The following is a 21,168-nucleotide window of genomic DNA, read 5'->3' as shown; positions in this document are numbered from 1 at the left end:
TCCATATAATTTTCCATACAAATTTGGCAGCTGTCCATAAAAAAATGATGTGTGAAAATTCAAATATCTGTATCTTTTGAAGGAATTTTTGATCGATTTGGTGTCTTGGGCAAAGTTGTATGTATGGAGATGGACTACACTGAAAAAAATGGTACACGGTAAAACAAAATTTGGTAATTTTAAATTTAACTTTTTGTCACTAAAACTTGATTTGCAAAAAAAACACTATTTTTAATTTTTTCATTTTTTGATATGTTTTAGAGGACATAACATGCCATAGGACATGCCAACTTTTCAGAAATTTCCAGAATGGGCAAAAAATCTTTGACCGAGTTATGATTTTTTGATATACAGATTTTTTCAAAAAATAGAATATTGGTCGCAAAAAAAATTCAACTTAATTTTTCGATGTAAAATCGAATTTGCAATCAAAAAGTACTTTAGTGAATTTTTGATGAAGTGCACCGTTTTCAAGTTAAAACCCTTTTTAGGTAACTTTTTTGAAAATAGTCGCAGTTTTTAATTTTTTAAATTAGTGCCCATATTTGCCCAACCTTGAAAAAAATATTTTTGAAAAGCTGAGAAAATTCGCTATATTTTGCTTGATTGAACTTTGTTGATACGACCCATAGTTGCTGAGATATTGCCATGCAAAGGTTCAAAACAGGAAAATTGATGTTTTCTAAGTCTTACCCAAACAACCCACCATTTTCTAATGTCGATATCTCAGCAACTATAAATCCGATTCACAATGTTTAAACATGAAACATTTGTAAAATTTTCCGATCTTTTCGAATGCAATATTTTCAAAAAAAATTAAATCAAGACCAACATTTAAAATGAGCGTAATATTGAATGTTTGATTTTTTGCCAATTTTGGAAATTTCTGAAAAGTTGGCATTTATGTCCTCTAAAACATATCAAAAAATAACAAAAATTAAAAATAGTGTTTTGCTGCAAATCAAGTTTTAGTGACAAAAAGTTAAATAAAAAATCACCAAATTTTTTTTACCGTGTATCATTTTTTTTCAGTGTAGTCCATATCCATACCTACAACTTTGCCGAAGACACCAATACAATCAAAAAATTCCTTCAAAAGATACAGATTTTTGAATTTTCACATATCATTTTTGTATGGACAGCTGCCAAATTTGTATGGAAAATTATATGGACAAACTAATGATGCAAAATGGCTTCTTTGGGCATACCGAAGGCACCCAAAAAAGTTTCAGCCGGATTAAAAAATACAAAAATTAAAATTAAAGAAAAAAAAACCGATTCCGTAGAGAACTGCTCCACTGCATTAGAATATAAAGAAAATATTGAGAAATCAGGGATTGATATTTGGAGCACCAAAAATATTTTATCAGTTTTTCAGCTAAACTTACTATACAGTACAGTTTTTTTGTTGAGCTTGGTACAGTTACAAAAAATAAGAAGATTAAAACATAGTTTATTCAAGATAATACATAACACTATTTTTGATCTACGAAATCAGGCCTAAGAATATTCAACATTTTGTCTGAGTCCAGTAAAATTTTCACGAAATGTTATGATTTAATAAAATTGTCTCCGTGATAATTGGAAATTCAAAAGATAATTTAGAAGCAAATCAGAAATAAAAACTATTAGCTATATAAATCAGATATTTAAAAAAATCAATACAAAATATGATCAAAAATTGAAATAATGTAGAATTGATGTAAAAAGAACTTTCTGTAATATTAACATAAGATTTTCAACAATATTTTAACCATTTTTCACGTTCCGTGAAATTTTTATGAAATTTGGTGTTTTGATATATGGTCCTTGTGAAAATTGCAATTGTTGGGCATGAAAAATCGCTTAGCCTAATTATAGCCTTGTTGAGCAAGGCAATCAGCAAGGTTATTAGCATTCAAAATCGGAAAAAAAATCAATGAAACTTTGTTTAAAACCGCGCCTTAAGTCACGTGTACCAATCGATGCCTCCTTTTGAACCGGTTGAACCTTTACGCTTTACATCTTGTTTGCACGTTCACTTCCAGTTAGTGGGCATTATACGTTCACCCATGTCAGTGACACGCGCTTTCCGGCACGTTGTCAACGGGCTGTAAAACATGCCCCCGGGGCAATTCCGTTGACGTTGAACGATTTTGGGTTCAAATATATCAATCATTATAATACTATTCATGCATTAAACAGGCTTTAAACTCTCAAACTTTTTAAAAATAGCGCTTGAATACAAAATTATCAAAATGCATAACAGAGTTTTTTAGAGAAATTCTAAATAATCTGATTCAATCTCAATCTGATCTGATCTGATCAATTCTTCAAATCACACAACTCGAAATTTTTTAAGTTCATGTTAGTAAACGCCTCAGTTTCGTCAAAGTATGAATGATTTGGGCTCCCTGAAAACGCTCCAATCAACAGGAATGATTTTTGTGAATTCTCTGCAAATAAATAAAATTGTAAATATGGATATAAAACCAACGGAATTAGGTTAAACAACCATGCGTTCCCTCATATAAGCAACCATTTTTGGTACCCCCATCGATAAACGTGGGTGTGCATGGTTGCTTAAAATAATTCCATATAATTTGCTCTCAAATTTATAATTTTATTTATTGGCAAGGGCACTAAAATTTAATTTTGTCAATTAGAGCGTGTTTAGGGAGGCTAAATCTATCATATCTTGATGAAACTGAGGCGTTTACTGACATCAACTTTAAAAATGTAGAATTGTGTTATTAAAGAAATTTCAACTAACAGATCGAGCTTAATTGCGTTAGAGTAAAAATATCTGGCGAACGTAAGGTAGATATATGATATTATTGTTAATGTATTATGGTCTTTTCGAGAAATTCAAAAGTCATCCAACTTGTTTGAAAATGATTTAGCAAACATGTTTCAACGGCAAAGTCAAAGTTAATCCAATTCTAGGTGAACAGGTTTCCGCAAATCTTTCATTGTCACCAAGCGTAAATTCCAGCGCCTTATATATGCCAATTATCTCGTCACAGTGGAATTCCAAATGATACTGAAACCCAGCGTGTGTGTGAATTGCTCACACGGGTATCTCGAGTCTTCGAGACGTGTCAATCGATGTCTATGTTCTCCACGAGCGCAACAATGTTCATCACACCCTTAGCGTAATTGTTTACCTTTGAAGCAACTACACACCATAATAAATATGGATTACATTTAGTTTTTGTAAGTGAAAATGTTTCATAATTTACGATATAATTTTGTTGTGCTTTGTAATATAAAAAAAAAACATTATCAAGCATCTAGATAAGATTTGATAAAATGTTTAAATTAAAGCTATAAAAACACAAAAGCTGTTCTACACTAAATTCCAATCTAATTTTATTGTGCCTTAATGACTTCTATTGCGCCGCCTAATGGTGTTAATTGGATCGAAATCTAACCGCCATGATAGTGTTGCTAAAACACACAATATCCAGCCGGTGACACTAAATCCCCTCCCCCTTCTGTGTCATAAAACTTAATGCTAGAGGCATTAGTGCAACACCAAGAAAAAAAAATCCACCTCGCAAGCTCACGTTACAATTCCGTAAAGTAACGGATGTACAACGAACAGATGTCGGACATGCAATCAATTACAATGAGCCCCAACCCAGAACGAAAGCTGAGACAAAACTGTCATCAATTACGGGCCTGGCTCGCCACGAGGTACGACATGCTTGTTCTATTATATACAAGCGGCGATCACAAATGACGTAGCAATTAGACTCTTCTTGTCACTTTTTGAACACATATCCTTCCTGAAGCGACGCGTCATTTGCGGATGGCACCGCAACTAGGACTTTGCCGAAGAGCCGAACTGTCCCGTATCATATAGTGCCGACGACCAACACTGATACCGGCACATGTTCAAGAACGGGGTTGGTGTTGATTTTCACGGTGGCAAAACACGTGGTTTTGACGGTAGGGCCCGGGAAAAGAGCCGGTAATGTACATTTCTGAAGTTTTCAAAAACACCCAAAAAGCAATTGGAAATTTGGTTTATTGAACCTTTTAAAAAAAAACTCCACAATTTGCAAAAGCCAGTAAAAGGAGTGGTAAGCTCCATATCGATGTACTCTTTTTGATTGATTCCTCAAGAGAATTACTTTTTCAATTAAAAATGTTTATGTTTTTTTAGAAAAGCATGTATGTGTGTCCAACCGTCATCTGGAGTGAATCGGTGCACATGAGGCAATTTTTGAACAGCTGTTTAAGCCATGTTCGGCCCTGGGTGATGAATAGAGAGAATGCGTAACGTGATTTTCGAATGATCCCACTTTGTTTACATCTACAAAGTAGGAGGCTGTTCAAGCACAAGCATGACTTTTTTCTTACTGGTAAATGAGCTTTTTGCCTTCCTCACTGAGGTAAGGCTATAATCCTGCTCGAAAAATGAACTTTTGAAAAACAGCTCGTAGACCTATATTCATGTATACCTATCGACTCAGAATCGAAAACTGAACAAATGTCTGTGTGTGTGTGTGTATGTGTGTGCGTATTCCCCTTGGTGCTCAAAATTCTTGCCAAGTTTTCTCGGCACTGGCTGATCCGATTTGAGTCAAATAAGTTGCATTCGATCCGGTTTGGTGCCCCATACTGCACTATTGAATTGTTTGAAGATCCGATAAGTAGTTCAAAAGTTATGTATAAAAAAGTGTCAGAGTTGCGAATCGGATCTCACATAAATGCATGTAAACTATATCCAGACCCATCACCCGACCCATCGTTGGTTAGGTTATCAAAAGACCTTTCCAACGAGTACAAAATATTGAAGTTCTGGCAACCCTGTCTCAAGTTATGACCACTTAAGTGATATTTATGTACTTTTTTGATGCCGGATCTCACTTAAATGTATGTAAACTATGTCCGGATCCATCATCCAACCCATCGTTGGATTGGTAATCAAAAGACCTTTCCAATGAGTTTAATTTATTGAAGATCTGGCAACCCTGTCTGGAGTTATGACCACTTAAGTAATATTTATGTACTTTTTTGATGCCGGATCTCACTTAAATGTATGTAAACTATGTCCGGATCCATCATCCAACCCATCGTTGGGTAGGTCATCAAAATACTTTTCCAATGAGTCCAATACATTGAAGATCTGGCAACCCTGTCTCAAGTTATGACCACTTAAGTGATATTTATGTACTTTTTTGATGCCGGATCTCACATAAATGCATGTAAACTATGTCCGGATCCATTATCCAACCCATCGTTGGATAGGTCATCAAAAGACCTTTCCAATGAGTCCAATACATTGAAGATCTGGCAACCCTGTCTCAAGTTATGACCACTTAAGTGATATTTATGTACTTTTTTGATGCCGGATCTCACATAAATGCATGTAATCATCTTCCGACCGATCGTTGGTAAGGTAATCAAAAGACCTTTCTAATGAGTCCAAAACATTGAAGATCTGACAACGCTCAGTCTCAAGTTATGACCGCTTAAGTTACATTTGTGTATTTCTTTATTGAGAAACCTGACAAAGTTCGTTCTGCCTTTTTTCGTTTGTTGACGTTTTTGACTTTTTTGCTTATTCAGCCTCCTGTGATCAAAACTTGGTTTAACCTTTCCCATACAATCTGCAAATTTTCCGGAATCGGTTCCAGAGAGGCCAAAGTTGTAACTTTTTGGCACTCACGAACATACCATACGAACCCAACGCAACAAAGAGCACCTCGATCGGACGTTCCGTGTTGAATTGATTGGCGTTCGAACAAAACCGTCAAAATTTTGTATACATATAGAAGATAGATAGAATTTGTGTCCAAACTCATAATATCACCAAATGTTGGTAAGAAGTGAGGAAGGCACCATCCACATAGGTGGATTAAGCTAGTTTTTTTTATTATCAGTGGTATGTGTAATATTTTGTCTAGTTTTCGATTTTTTCGCTGTTAATTGTGTGTGATTTCAAGTTATGATCGGTGTTTTTCTTTTTTGCGAGCGACGACGAACTTCATAATATATATAAAAAAAACGATCTCGCCTTAAACTTTTTAAAGATTTCTTGACTTCAACTCCAGGTCCTCAAAACCGCAAATTTTTCATTGCTGCAAAAACAAACAAAAAAAATAATGTTCGATACCAATACTCTCTACTTTTGGCGAACTGTAAATTGGTTCCACTTTGACAGTTTACAATTTAGGCCGTTTTGCGAACCACTATTCAGCACCCAGGTTCGGCCCAACTTTATATATGAGCAATTCTCTTCCAAAACCGGAAATTGATTTTATTTGTATTTTTTTTATTTGGCGCAAACTTTGTGGCCTTCCCTATGACTAAAGAAGCTATTTTGTGTCATCAAATATTCAAACAGCTGTAACTTTTGAGTGAATTCTGGTCAATTTGGTGTCTTCGGCAAAGTTGTAGGTATTGATTAGGACTATTGAGAAAAAAATAGGTACACGTTTTTTTTGCAGATTTATTAATCAACTTTGTTTTCACAAAAACTCAATTTTCCAAAATACGTATTTTTTTATTTTCGAGATTTTTGTATATGTTTTAGGGGAGAAAAACCCGCACAATTTTTGAGCCATAGAGAAACATGGTCGAAAAATCTGCCGCAGAGTTATAAATTTTTGAAAAAGTAGTGAATCGAAATCTTATACAAAAAAATTTTTACTCATTTGTATTATGTAAAATTAAATTGGCAAACGAAAAGTGCTTTACAGATTTTTTGATAAAGGGCTCCGTTTTCAAGATATAGCCTCGGAAGACTTGATTTTAGCGAAATATTTGCAGTTTTTCGATTTAAAAAAATAGTGGTCATGAGTGACCATTTCTAATAATATTTTTTTTTATGTTCAGAAAATTGGCTATAAAATTGTCTAAGAGACTTTGAAGATGGGACATCTGGTTGCTGAGACACAGCGGTTTTAAGAAAAAGAAACAGTAAAATTGAAGTTTTCTAAATCTCACCCAAACAACCCACAATTTTCAAATGTTGATATTTCAGCAACTAATGGTCCGATTTTCAATGTTAAAACATGAAACACTCGTGAAATTTTCGATCTTTTCAAAAACAATACTTTAAAAAATTGAATCAAGACTAACTTTTCAAAAAAAAAACTAACTTAATCCACCTATGTGGTTGGAGCCTTCCTCACTTATTACCAACAATGGCTGATATGAAATTTCATCTCATTCAGATTCCAAAATTTTATCTCTTTTTTAGATCCGGAGTAAAAAAGTACATCAATATCACTTAAGTGTACATATCTCAAGACAGGGTTGCCAGATCTCCAATGTTTTGAACTCGTTGGAAAGGTCTTTTCATAACCTAACCAACGATGGGTCGGATGGTGGATCCGGACATAGTTTACATACATTTAAGTGAGATCCGGCATCAAAAAGCACATCAATATCACTTAAGTGTACATATCTCGAGACAGGGTTGCCAGATCTCTAATGTTTTGAACTCGTTGGAAAGGTCTTTTGATAACATAACCAACGATGGGTCAGATGGTGGACCCGGACATAGTTTACATACATTTAAGTGAGATCCGGCTTCCAAAAAGTACATCAATATCACTTAAGTGGCCATATCTCGAGACAGGGTTGCCAGATCTTCAATGTTTTAGGCTAGTTGGAAAGGTCTTTTGATAAACTAACCAACGATGGGTCGGATGGTGGATCCGGATATAGTTTACATACATTTAAGTGAGATCCGGATTTATGTGAAAACACATTTTTATACATAACTTTTGAACTACTTATCGAAACTTTAATCTGTATAAAACTCGATCTATGGGACCCTAAACCAAGTCGAATGCAACAGGTTCGGGTCAAATCGGTTCAGCCAGTGCCGAGAAACATGAGCTAGTTTGTTGGTCACATACATACATGCACACACACATACACACACACATATACACAGACATTTGTTCAGTTTTCGATTCTGAGTCGATATGTACACATGAAGGTGGGTCTACGACGTTTTTATACAAAGTTCATTTTTAGAGTAGGATTATAGCCTTACCTCAGTGAGGAAGGCAAAACGTATCTTTCATCGAAAAAAACACTAAAAAAGTTTTAAAACTCTGCCATTTTCCGTTACTTAGCTTTTTTTTGAAACATGTCATTTTAAGGGAAATTTAATGTACTTTTCGAATCTGCATTAACCCAGAAAGGTCATTTTTCATATAGAACAAAATTTAAAATTTTTAGATTTCGTGATTTTTACTGTGCAGGGTTATTTTTCAGAGTGTTACAACGTTTTTCAAAGTTGTAGAGCAAACAATTACAAAAAAAAATGATATGTGAACATAAGGGGTTTGCTTATAACTATTGCGTGATATCGCGATTTTTTATTCAATATTTTTGAAAGTAGAGTTCTCGATTGCAAGTCAAACATTTTGTGCAACAATATATTTAAAATTGAAGTATAATAAGAGTTCGCTACTTTCAGATTTGGTTTTGACAAACCATTTGCGTTTTTGTCAATATCCAAGGGACCGTCGAGGAAGAGAATCATCAGTTTACAGAACGATGCAAAATGAAGACTTGATTGAAAATATTTTTACTTGATACCCAGCTATGGGAGAGAATCATTGCAACGTCCATCAAACAAAAACAAACTAATGTCAAACACCCTTCAAAGCTTTATTTCGCCAAGAAAAATGTCTATGCAAGCCATGAGAAAGTGAAATTATTGACAACCGGAAGAGATTTTTAAAGCAAACAGAATCCAAGGGACCTTCAAGCAAGAGAAAATATCGAGGAATAAAGCCAATCGAAGTATGCAGTTTGAAGGGACTGAAGAATTCATCGATAGATGGAGCAATATTGATATCGAGAAGATCGACAGCCAAAGAGTCGACTGTATTTGGTTTTGTGGACAATATTGCATCATTACGTCTAAGAGTAAAAAAAAAAAATCTAAAATTAATCCCCTGATTTTCACGTTTAAACAGTCATACAACCGCCACGAAACCGCATAAAACTAGCGAATGCGCTGACAGGTGATTGAAAAGCTCGCGGGTTTGGCCATGTGCCACCGTCGTTGATTGGACTTCGACCGCGTTACAGGGCACGCTCTGTATCGCGAAAGTGCGGGACTCGTTTACGGCAATGTGCTCCCGGGTAAATCCATCCGACACGGCATGTTCAATCGAAAGGTGAACACGTGATCAGTTAAAAATGTACTACTTCCGACGGTGCCACATTTATGTAGCAATAGGTTCAAGTCATTATTGATGTTTAATGTGCTTAAAAGTTCAATAAAAAAAATCAAAGAAATTTTAAAAAAAATATCATGACACATTTGCTTAAACATTACAATAGTTTTGGACCACCCTAATGTACTCAGCGCAGACTGACGCTGACTTGGTTCCGCGCGTGTGACAGTCAAAACGACACTTTCAGCCTACTGAGTAAAAAAAATATAATGTTTCCATCCTCTCATCGCCTCGAACCACCCACTAGCGACCTTTTTCCGGCGAATATTCACGATTGTTGACCCAGTTCCGGGAAATGAAGTGCTCCGGAGAGAGGACCTAACCTGCGGGGGGAAGGCGCGCGTCGTGCATCATTGAAGCACGTGTCCGCGCGCAAGCATGTTCACGGGTGACACGCGCCCATAAATGTGGGTGGTTGGATCCGCTTCCAGCCCCTCGGGGAGAGATCCGCGCTCGCTAATGTTGGATGAACAAAAAATAAACCGAGAAATTGCTGGATAACAGTGTAAATGTAAACACGTGAGCAATTTTAAGCAGAATTTGTAATTTTTTTTCACTAGTGGGTTAGTTCAACTAACAGCATTTTGAAATCATGCCTATGTAAAATCAGTCTTTGATATCGTTATCTTCAGGTTTATCAATAGTATTTATTAAATACTTACAATTAAAAACAAAAAAAAACATTATTTAGCTTTTTTCTTAAAATAGTTTTTGGAAGGTTTTTACTAACTATTTGGCATCTTTTGCTTTACCAATTCGTCGTTGTCATGCTATCTTGTCGCACGTGCATTTTGAGCCAAATTGTATCACCTTTTGATCATCACGATATTCAATAAAAACGAAAAAAAACTCCGTGCATTGTCTTCATTTGAAAGGAGGTTTAATCTCGTCGTGCAATCTTGACTCACACCGAAAATTGCTGTAAGTGTGACAACTGGCCAAAGGGATTTCAGGTCATAACGCGTTTGACACACTTACTATCTACATCATACCCGATTATCGTGAATATTTGTAATTATAACTCGGGACTCCGGCAACCAAATTCAACCCAAATTTTGGACAATGCTGACCTACTGTGTCAAACAAAACTTGTTTGTTATTGTTTACATTGCGTACATAATTATTATTACAGCTTTGTCCGTGAAATTTGACTAATTCAAATTGACCAAATTTGGAAAATTTAGTTATCTGTTCTGCAAATTAGAGTTTATTGAAAAATTCCGTAAGGCAGGTACAAATTGTTAAAAAGGAATTCCCCCCATAAAAATTTCAAATTTTAAGCAAAATTTCCATGTTGTTCCATGTTGAAAAACGAGGATTAACAATATGCTTTATATATTATATAGGCTTAGTGATTTTTCACGCTCGAAAATGGCGTGGACCTCAATTTCAAAACACCAAATTTCACGCAAATTTCGCGAAACTTGAAAGATGTTAAAATAACTCTGAAAATCCAATGTTTAAATCACAGAAACTATTTTTTATGCTTCATTATATATTGTTCTTCAATAAACTAAGAAAATCTTCACTAAATTTGAATGCGACACAAAAAAAATAATTCTCCCAATTTTCAAAAAAATAATCCTCTTGGTTTATGGATGGACTCTATATATATTTTGAAACAAAATGTAGGGCACGCGTTATCTCCTTTACTGAACTGCTCTTTTAATATTCGACTAAAAAAGCTAAATTTTTTTGGCTAATATGCTCCTGTTATATCATTTTGCATTTTATTGAATTTCATATCAAAGCAAGATTTACAAACTTGTCCAGTCAAAATGAGTACATTAAATTGAATTTTCTGCGACATCTAGCCCATTAAGGGGTTTCATACATGTAAATCGTCAAAAATGTTAGAGGTTGGTCGGAGCACACATTTAAACTTTTTTTTTAAATCTTTTTGCAGGACATTAAAATATACATTTTCATCTATTAACAAAATAAATAAGAAAACATTTGGGTGAACCATTGCCGAGATATAGTAATTTCAAGTTAGCAGTTTCAAAAAACATGTGGTACGATATCTCAACACTGCTTTGACCAAATTAGCTCAAAATTTTCGTGATGAATCGGTAAACCAGTCCTGTGTGCATGACGAAGGCCAATTTTCAAAAACTTAGTTAAAAAAAAAATATTTTTATGTTTTTCATATAAAAATTGAATTAATTTTTGATATTTAAAAAAAAGCAAAATTTTCAAATCGGGCTTCGTCATGCACACGGGATATGTCTTGGGAGTCTTCACCCCAAATTTCAGCCAATTTGGTCCATCCCATCTCGAGATATCGTGGCACCCGTAAATCAACTCGGTGTTTAGAGAAAAACGTTCGTTTGACAGTTCGCTTTGGGCATGGCAAAACAGTGAACTTAAATCGTCTCTTACTCAGTTCAGTCACGAAATATCTTCATGAAACTTTCAGGAGTGATTGAAAATCATCTTTTTAGTGAATTTAGTGAACTTTCTGTAATATGAAATTTTATGATTTTCTACATGTATGTAACCCCTTAACCATATTTTTTAACGGTTTAAGCTCACTTTTCAAAAACTAAATTTAAAATCAATTAGCAAAATAATATAATTTTTAACAAAATTGAAAATATTATTTTAAATGAGAAAAGAAAACAAAAAAGTAGTATTTTTTCAACTTTCACTGGAATCATCCACCCAAATAAACAAATATCGGTAAAATTCCAAAGCTAAAAAATACTCTTCATTTTATTTTGAATAAAACAAAACTTGATTCTTTTATTTTTTTTACTATACCTTTCAAATAAAATAGCAGTAAAATTTTTAATAAAGCGAATGAAAATATTACTAAATTTAGTTAGTTTCTAAAAATTCAAAAATCTGTACATATCTTCAAATGGTTTATATCAACTTGACATAAATATATATTCAAGCTTTTTGATTGAAAACTAATAAAATTTAATTGAAAATCTTTTTTGGATGACAAATTTCCACAACCCTCAACAAACACGGACGCCCAAACCCAAAGCATATAGTGAATCTCCTTATTTCAACATTTTGGAAATTTTGCTTTGAATTTGAAATTTGTATGAAGGACAAATTTTTAGAACAATATGTACTTGCCTTACTGAAGTTTCCAATAAACTTTAATTTGCAGAACTGATAACTAAATTTCTTATTCTTATTCGAGTTTCAACTTTTTTTCAACATTTTGTGTCCAACATAATCTGTACACATTCACCGAAAAAAATGTAAATGATTGAGTGTATTACCTCAATAAAGACTGAAAAAGTTAAAAAAAAAGTGTACTGGAATATTGATAAATTTGCACATTTGTATTTTTCTGCCTTGAAAAATCACGAGTTCCTTATAAGAAAACATATGTTTTTAACACAAAAGTAATGTACACGTGGTTTATGGATGGTCCCAAAACGATCGGCTAATTTTGTCGTTCTGTATGCGTTCTAACCAAAACCAAAAAAAAAATCAAAATATTGTAAAACAGATTCACCAATTCGTCCCATTTGTCCCGATTCTCCCCTGATTACGGTAGTTAAAATAATGTCAGGGAAGCAAAATTTATACTTTCGAACGAAAAATGATAACAATGATGGAAGTCGCCACCTTTACAATTAATTTTCTGCAACATAGAAAAAAAATATTACAATTATTCTATGAAAAGGCCATGTTTATTTAGGCTTTAGAATTGTTACTTTAGCAAACACCACAAAGTGTTATCAGCTGAAACAATGTTTCCCAATGCCTCCCAAAACAAACTCAAACATCAAAAACAAAGAGAGCCGAAAGTGACAGCAAAGGTAAATCACCCCAAATTGGTTCTCACGTTTCTCCCAGCCCAGCCCTCCAAAATGATGCGACACGTGCGATCCTAGTGGCATTGCTGGCGCGCAAAATGAGGCCACGTCGCGACGACGACGACGACGCAAATGGGCATGGAAAGGGAGGGGAGGGACTGAAAGACCTACTTAGATATTATTACGAAACCTGTCCGCCATCTCTCTCTCTCTCTCTCTCGCGGCGTACACGTGCCGCAGAGTCAGTGTCTCGTGTGGAATGGGACCGCGCCCACCTTCCCCCAGGTGCATTTGGAGTGTTTTGAGGTGGAATGAAATTCAAACAATTTGGGATTTTAGCAAAATTACTTTTGCGGATCAAGTATTTTTAATTAACTGAAATTATTTAACAGTCATCAAAAGGTTGATAAATTTTTAAATATAAAAAAAAAACAACATTTAGCCAGGTTAGTTAAGTAATTATTTTACAATGAAGATATGGTGTTTTGATCAATTTATCAATTTTTTCTTTGAAATCAATTGTTTGTCGTGTCTAATTTATTTTACTACCAATAAAAAGATGAACCTTTATAATATTATACATATTTTTAAAAGCATTTTGTGCGACACAAAATGGATCAATTAGTCATCATCCATCTCGCACATCAAGGCAATCGAAAAGCAAACTTTCCATAATTGATAGCACCACTGCGCTTTAGTGATCACTGTTACCAACTCCTACCAGACACCATCCATCAACATTAAATATTCGACTAGTCCAAAACGAACAACACGTGCCACCAAGCGATTGTTGTTATTCTTGTTGAGTTTATTTTTGATATACACGGAAAGAAAAAAAAAACAAAAAGAAAAAAAACTGATTCCATTCCAAATTGATTGAATCCTAAATCAAAATTTCAAAAAGATTTTGAAATACGAAACTAATAAAAACAATTCCGGAATGTTTCCAACGCAATTGAAAAAAAATATTAAAGGGCAGTTTTAATTCTTAAATTATGCCAAACATTTCCCGTCGTGTCGCTTTTGTTCCAAGAAGAGGAGAGTCTGGCGCGAAAAAGTATCCTCGTTCTATAAATTAAACGATGGACGGCCCGAAAAAGTGATTGCTTCACGAGCGCACGAGGCACAATAAATAACAAATAAATACTCGAAAAGGAGAGTATGGTAAGAACTCGTATTTTTGGAATAATTCATTTAAATTCTTGTAACTTTATTTTGCAGTTCTTATTCAAGTTATCACTACAAAAGAAAGATGTGAGAAATACCAAAAATAGATACATTTTTACCAGCAAGCAAGGCGCGCGTGTGAGCAACCCTTCAGGAAGCTTTACGATGGCTAAAAAATCTAAATACACTATGACACAATGTTTGCTGTGAATTGTCAAATTGATACAAAAAACAAATCCAAAATCAAATTAATCGCTCTACAGCATTGACTTGGCGTTCTCGATTGCGAGATTCCTACTCGAAACTAGGTGTCCGAAGGCTTGATTGTTGAGGTCTTTTTACACTTAAGCTTCCATCCATCCCGGGATTCAAACTGACGACCTTTGGATTGTTAGTCCAACTGCCTACCAGCGACACCACCGAGGCAGACAAGACATCCTTTAAAAATATAAAAATCTGTTTTTAATCGTGAGCTTTTTTTCAGTAATTAGATTGATGTCCCTGTTTTCAGTGTAGAACCAAAATTAGACCCCATTATATCTAATTTACGGAGTTTTGCACTTTACGAAAATTTAAAGAAAAATTTTGGTCAGTTTAAAAACAAAGTGTCGGGTTAATGGATGGCGCCCATAAATGGACAACTTAAATTATGTTCGTAAAAATTATTTATTTAATTTTACTAAAAGTGGATAAATCAATGATTGTATTGTTGGTTTGTGTCTTAAAACATCACAATGATTTAAGCTTTTAAATGATTGTCAATGAACGATTATTAAAATTTCTGAAAAGTTGGCATTAGATGTTCTCTAAAACATATCAGGAAAAAAAAAATTAGTGTTTTTTTGCAAATCAAATTTTAGTGACAAAACGTGAAATTAAAAATCACCAAACAAAATTTACCGTGTATCATTTTTTTCAATGTAGTCCTTATCCATACCTACAACTTTGCCGAAGACACCAAATCGATCAAAAAATTCTTTCAAAGATACCTATTTTTGAATTTTCATGTATCATGTCCATACCAAATTTGTATGGAAAAGTATATGGACAAACTAATTATTAAAAATGGCTTCTTTGGGCATACCGAAGGCACCGAAAAAATTTCAGCCGGATAAAAAAATACAAAACATATTTTATTTTTATTTTTTTTTTTTTTTGAAAAGATTGATTTCATAAAGAATTGCACTTAGAAGTGCCTTTCTTGTAAAAAATATGGATTCATTTCCCAGATGATTATGATTATCCTCCGCCTAGAGAGATGATTGTAGTGATTCTGATAAAATAATTTCCATGAATTTCATTTAAAATAAATCCTGTTTCAACAATAATTTTTGTACTTTTTAAAAAAAGCTAAATTAAAATATCGAACAAAAATTAAAATAAAAACGCTCAGGAATCCTAGATGAAATGTGTCAATTCTAGATTTATTTTTCAAAACAACCAATGAGCCATGAGTTTCGTATGCTGATAGGACCTTTTGAAAAAGTAAGCGAAAATTCACTCTGCAAAATTTTGGAAAGAGCCCTTTTTCATGGTGCCAAATATCAGAATTGCCGGATTTTTTATGTTAAGTTTTTTCCACGAAACACACCGTGAGGCTTACATTTTCTGAATATTTTTGCAGTGGATTTTTTTTCATGGCGCAATTCTCTCAGATTTCGGTCATTCGATTGCTTTTGTTGTATTTTTTATTCCAGCTTATACTTTTTTGGTGCCTTTGGTATGCCCAAAGAAGCCATTTTGCATCATTATTTTGTCCATATAATTTTCCATACAAATTTGGCAGCTGTCCATACAAAAATGATGTATGAAAATTAAAAAATCTGTATCTTTTGAAGGAATTTTTCGATAGATTTGGTGTCTTTGGCAAAGTTGTAGGAAATAATTCTTTCAAAATCGGAAACATTTTTGTTGATTCCGCAAACAGCCAATGTTTTCGAATTCATCGCGAAAAATTTTCGGATCCGCCGACCTGATTTCGTTCCGTGATATGGATAAGGACTGCACTGAAAAAAATAATACTCGGTAAAAAATTATGGTTATTTTTAATTTATCTTTTGTCACTAAAACTTGAGTTGCAAAAAACACTTGAAAAAAAAAAATGCCTACTTTTCAGAAATTCCAAGAATGGGCATGGTCCGATTTTCAATGATAAAATTTGAAACATTCGTGAAATTTTCCGATCTTTTCGAAAACAACATTTTCAATTTTTTTAAATCAAGAGTAACATTTCAAAATGGCGTTATATTGAATGTTTGGCCCTTTTGAATTGCGACCAGTAATTCGATTTTTTTAAAAAAAAATCTGTATTGATTCAAAATTCATAACTCGGTCGAAAATTTGTTGTCCATTCTGGAAATTTCTGAAAAGTTGGCATTTTATGTCCCCTAAAACATATCGGATAATGATAAAATAAAAAATAGTGTATTTTGCAAATCATGTTTTAGTGACAAAAAATTAAATTAAAAATGATAAAAAAAAATCTATCGTGCATCATTTTTTTTTCAGTGTAGTCCTTATCCATACCTACAACTTTGCCGAAGACATTGAATCGATCGAAAAATTCCTTCAAAAGATACAGATTTTTGAATTTTCATATATCATTTTTGTATGGACAGCTGCCAAAATTGTATGGAAAATTATATGGACAAACTAATGATGCAAAATGACTTCTTTGGGCATACCAAAAGCACCAAAAAAGTTTCAGCCCGATTAAAAAAACAAAAATTAAAATTAATAAAAAAAAGACAGATTTCGTAGAGAATTGCTCCATGGATAAAATTTTGGTTCGAGGTAGACTTAAGCAACGGTGAATATCGTGTGATTTCAGTTTTATGCTCTAAAACAGACTGGCGACATTCAATATGCAAAGTCATTGTTTGTAAAGCGCTCAGAGACTACCAAATGGCGTTTTAAGTATCCGAACTCGTTTAATTGCACACTTCAAAAAACGTCTCTCCCGATTTGAAAAAAAAACTTGCCAAGTCATCGCCATGGGTCAGTAATCATCGCCGATACCCAAAGCCACTTTAAACTGATTGTGGACCACACGCGCATGTAGAATAGACTATTTTTGTCTTGTTTTTGAAGCCTTGTCGCGGCGCAGTTCACCTTTGGAAAGCACCAAAAAAAACTGTTGCACGATTATCTCGACCACAGCGGCGGCGTCAATCAAACTCCGCACGTGCCGCCTCAAAAGTTGGCGAAAATGTGTTTGTTTGTAGAATTCTGCCGCGAGGGAGGAGTGCCGGAGTGTGGGATGGGCGTGGGTGATTTTTGTCACATTGGTGTTAACTAAAATGTTTGTTTCGCGATAACGGCGGGTGACAGTTGGAAATTTTATTTACCGTTGAAGGTTAGTAAACGCTTTCAAATTAAAATTACCCTACATTTTTTTTTTAATTTCGTACAGCATTCTATTTGTTTCTTGTTTCTTGTTTCTTGTTTCTTGTTTCTTGTTTCTTGTTTCTTGTTTCTTGTTTCTTGTTTCTTGTTTCTTGTTTCTTGTTTCTTGTTTCTTGTTTCTTGTTTCTTGTTTCTTGTTTCTTGTTTCTTGTTTCTTGTTTCTTGTTTCTTGTTTCTTGTTTCTTGTTTCTTGTTTCTTGTTTCTTGTTTCTTGTTTCTTGTTTCTTGTTTCTTGTTTCTTGTTTCTTGTTTCTTGTTTCTTGTTTCTTGTTTCTTGTTTCTTGTTTCTTGTTTCTTGTTTCTTGTTTCTTGTTTCTTGTTTCTTGTTTCTTGTTTCTTGTTTCTTGTTTCTTGTTTCTTGTTTCTTGTTTCTTGTTTCTTGTTTCTTGTTTCTTGTTTCTTGTTTCTTGTTTCTTGTTTCTTGTTTCTTGTTTCTTGTTTCTTGTTTCTTGTTTCTTGTTTCTTGTTTCTTGTTTCTTGTTTCTTGTTTCTTGTTTCTTGTTTCTTGTTTCTTGTTTCTTGTTTCTTGTTTCTTGTTTCTTGTTTCTTGTTTCTTGTTTCTTGTTTCTTGTTTCTTGTTTCTTGTTTCTTGTTTCTTGTTTCTTGTTTCTTGTTTCTTGTTTCTTGTTTCTTGTTTCTTGTTTCTTGTTTCTTGTTTCTTGTTTCTTGTTTCTTGTTTCTTGTTTCTTGTTTCTTGTTTCTTGTTTCTTGTTTCTTTTTATTTATGAATAAATTAAGAATTTAGTTTTGCTTTACGTTTCCATATAGCAGGTAACGAGCAAAGTTGCCTTCAGTTGCATATGCCTATCAAACTTTACATGATCTCACACCAACCATATCTCGTGGAAATTACTAAAAATCAATACACGGACTCACCCACGACTTTTTTTTCCAAATGCCCTTCACTTTTGGCGTTGCTCCCAAATCACGTTCGGATTATTCTTCCGAGAATCAATCCACGGCCGGGGTTAGAAAGTAACGAAAAAAAAGTAATCCCGCAACTTTCTCCGAATCAATGACCACCTTTCTGACGCTCTTGTTGATTTCTAAACACCACAAAACACTGCCCGTCTATCGAGATCACACTTCTCGGAAACCATCGAGGCACCAAATTTTCCACGAAAACACCACCTTTTTCGAGACGATGTCAGTAAGCTTTTACTTTGTGCTGGAAGAGCAGCGATGTTGACTGCCCACGTTTTTCAGCTCAGGAAAATACCAACAACAAGTAAAAGGGGTCGTGCATAAACCACGTGGCCTTTTTTTTGGGAATTTTTGACCCCCCCCTACCCCCCCATGGTTTTTCGTGGTTTCTCGCCAAACCCCCCCCCCCCCCTCTATATGGCCACGTGGCATTTTCCTCCCAGGTGAAAAATCTAAAAAAAAACAAAATTAGTATAGATTTCAAAAATGTTTACCCATCAATGATATACTGTCAGTGGGGGCGACTTTGGATCAAAAAACGATATTACTGTTGTTATTTAAAAACATTTCAAACTTCTTAAATATTGTTGAAAAATATATTTTCTTACTAACAAATCCAATTTTTTCTGTGAGTGAGGAGTATGAGAATGGGATAATTCTTTCAAACATGTGCAGTTCTTTGAAATAAAGGCGACTTCTCAATGTTTTTTTGTTCTAAAAACAACCTATTCTTGATTGTCATAATATTTTTGTGAATTTTTCTATTCTTTCAAACATGAGCGATTCCTTGAAAAAAAAAGTTCGCTTCTGAAATATGATGGAAATTTATTTTTTTTCTAACATCAACCTTCTCTTGATTGTCATGATATTTTTGTGAGTTTTTCCATTCTTTCAACAGCAGTTTTAAAAAAAAAGGTTGACTTCTAAAATTGTTTTATATTTTTATTAAACAGCTTATTCTTTACTGTTGTAATGTTTTTGTGATTTTTTCCATTCTTTAAGGTTCTTTAAAAAAAGTTCGACTTCTGAAAATATCATTAAGTTTTTCTTTTATTAAAAAAAAACTTATTCTTGATTGTCGTAATATTTTTGTGAGCTTTTCCATTCCTTCAAATATGAGCAGTTCTTCCAGAAAAAGTTTGATTTTTAAAATAAAATATTGTTGCAAGTTTTTTATCCTTTTTCAATCTATCTTTCATAGTCACATAGGATCCTTAGAAAAATCTGACTTCAAAAATATACCTGCATATATAAATAAAATCGATCGCATTGATTTATTATTAAATATAAATTTTTCAAAAAGTTATATTTGGCAATTGATTTATCCTTTTTTTTTAAATTGAAAACATAACTAGCTGAAAGATCAGGAAATTCTTTATAATTTTACAATTTTGATCATACTTTTGTAAAATTTTGTTGTATAAAGTTTTTTTATTAAATTATTTTTATTTGTTATTTCTAAGAGGGAACACCCTTTTCAATAAGTTCAATTTCCATATCATTATCATTAAGTTCATTAAGTCATTTTGTGTTTCTCATCAACCTAAATATTAGATTATATATTAGAAAAAAAAAAACTCTCGCATTCTGTAAAGATTGTCTTAATCTTTGTTAAGATCCGATATTTGTGAACATTCGGATTTCCTGATAAATGTAAATATTTTTTCAATGAATATTTCCAGTTTACCTTAAAAAGAAAAAAAAAAACAATTTCAAATAGTTGTTTTGAGTCGTTATGTATCATATTTCAAAAATCTCGATACTGGGAAATTATATATTTGCTAATTTTTTACTTTACGAAAATCTAATAACAAGTTCATGCAACAAGCTTGTGCAAGTTTTGAAAAATCACTCTTTGCGAATTAAGATTCGTAAAATTTTAAACTACAATTTTGAGTCCCCAAAAGCTCAAAAAACGATCTTGTATTTACAGATTCTAAGAAAAATTCTAAAGGTTGAACTAGTTCCTTAAAATAATGAGGCTTCTTAAATTAACATTTATTTGAATAAGTGTGAATTAATTGTAACTGAATTTATTGAATAGAAACAAATTTACGACCTTTCCTTTTAAAATAATTGGCTCTATTGGCATAGTCAAAAAAATCCCGGGTCCCGGGAATTCCCGGGAAATTGCCAAATTCAACTCTCGATTCCCGGGAAATTGAAAATCTCGAGAATCGTCACCCTCTAATTATACAGAATAGCAACTTAATTGGTTAAAATATGTGTGAGGATCGATGAGTGCCTTGACTGCTTGTAAAAAACATACAGTTTCAAGAAAATATATAAATATTCTGAATTTAAAAGCTGTTTTAAAATTCGTTCGAATGAATTGTTATAACACCCCAAAATATGTAACTCATAAGTATGGACTATCTCTTAGATCAAAATGCCAAGCTCATATTCACTTTTATCCTTTTCTCGGGGAGAAGAAAATGGCTTTCGCTCATACGAATGAATATCATTCAGAAAACAATTTTTTGGTGAATTTCAAAGTAGATAAGTATCGTTTGAAAAGAAAAATCGTGACGGGTTATTTTCTAATGTTAGGCGATTCACCTGAAAATGTAGTACTGAAACCGAAATGTTGAGCGATAATCCTGAAATTGTTTTTTTTTTTTATTCACATGAAAATACAAGGTATCTTGAGATTGAAGTGTATGCATGTCATAAAATTTAATTAGCACAGTTTT

General features: G+C 33.4%; 1 protein-coding gene across 5 annotated transcripts in view; it reads right to left on the bottom strand.

Moving 5' to 3' along the window:
• LOC6045140 overlaps positions 1-18,750 on the bottom strand; it is a 52,041-nt gene extending 33,291 nt beyond the window's left edge. For 3 of the 5 annotated variants that reach the window (XM_038262739.1, XM_038262741.1, XM_038262740.1), the window contains exon 1: positions 18,575-18,749. The gene's annotated coding sequence lies outside the window, so the exon portion shown is untranslated. Of the gene's footprint in view, positions 1-18,427 lie in introns of all 5 variants that reach the window. The other 2 variants (XM_038262742.1, XM_038262738.1) reach the window with 2 other exon arrangements.
• Between the last annotated feature and the right edge of the window lie 2,418 nt (positions 18,751-21,168).

The sequence above is a fragment of the Culex quinquefasciatus genome, chromosome 3 (genome assembly GCF_015732765.1).
Source record: "Culex quinquefasciatus strain JHB chromosome 3, VPISU_Cqui_1.0_pri_paternal, whole genome shotgun sequence".
Lineage (NCBI taxonomy): Eukaryota > Metazoa > Arthropoda > Insecta > Diptera > Culicidae > Culex > Culex quinquefasciatus.
This window is presented reverse-complemented; position numbering and strand designations above follow the sequence as displayed.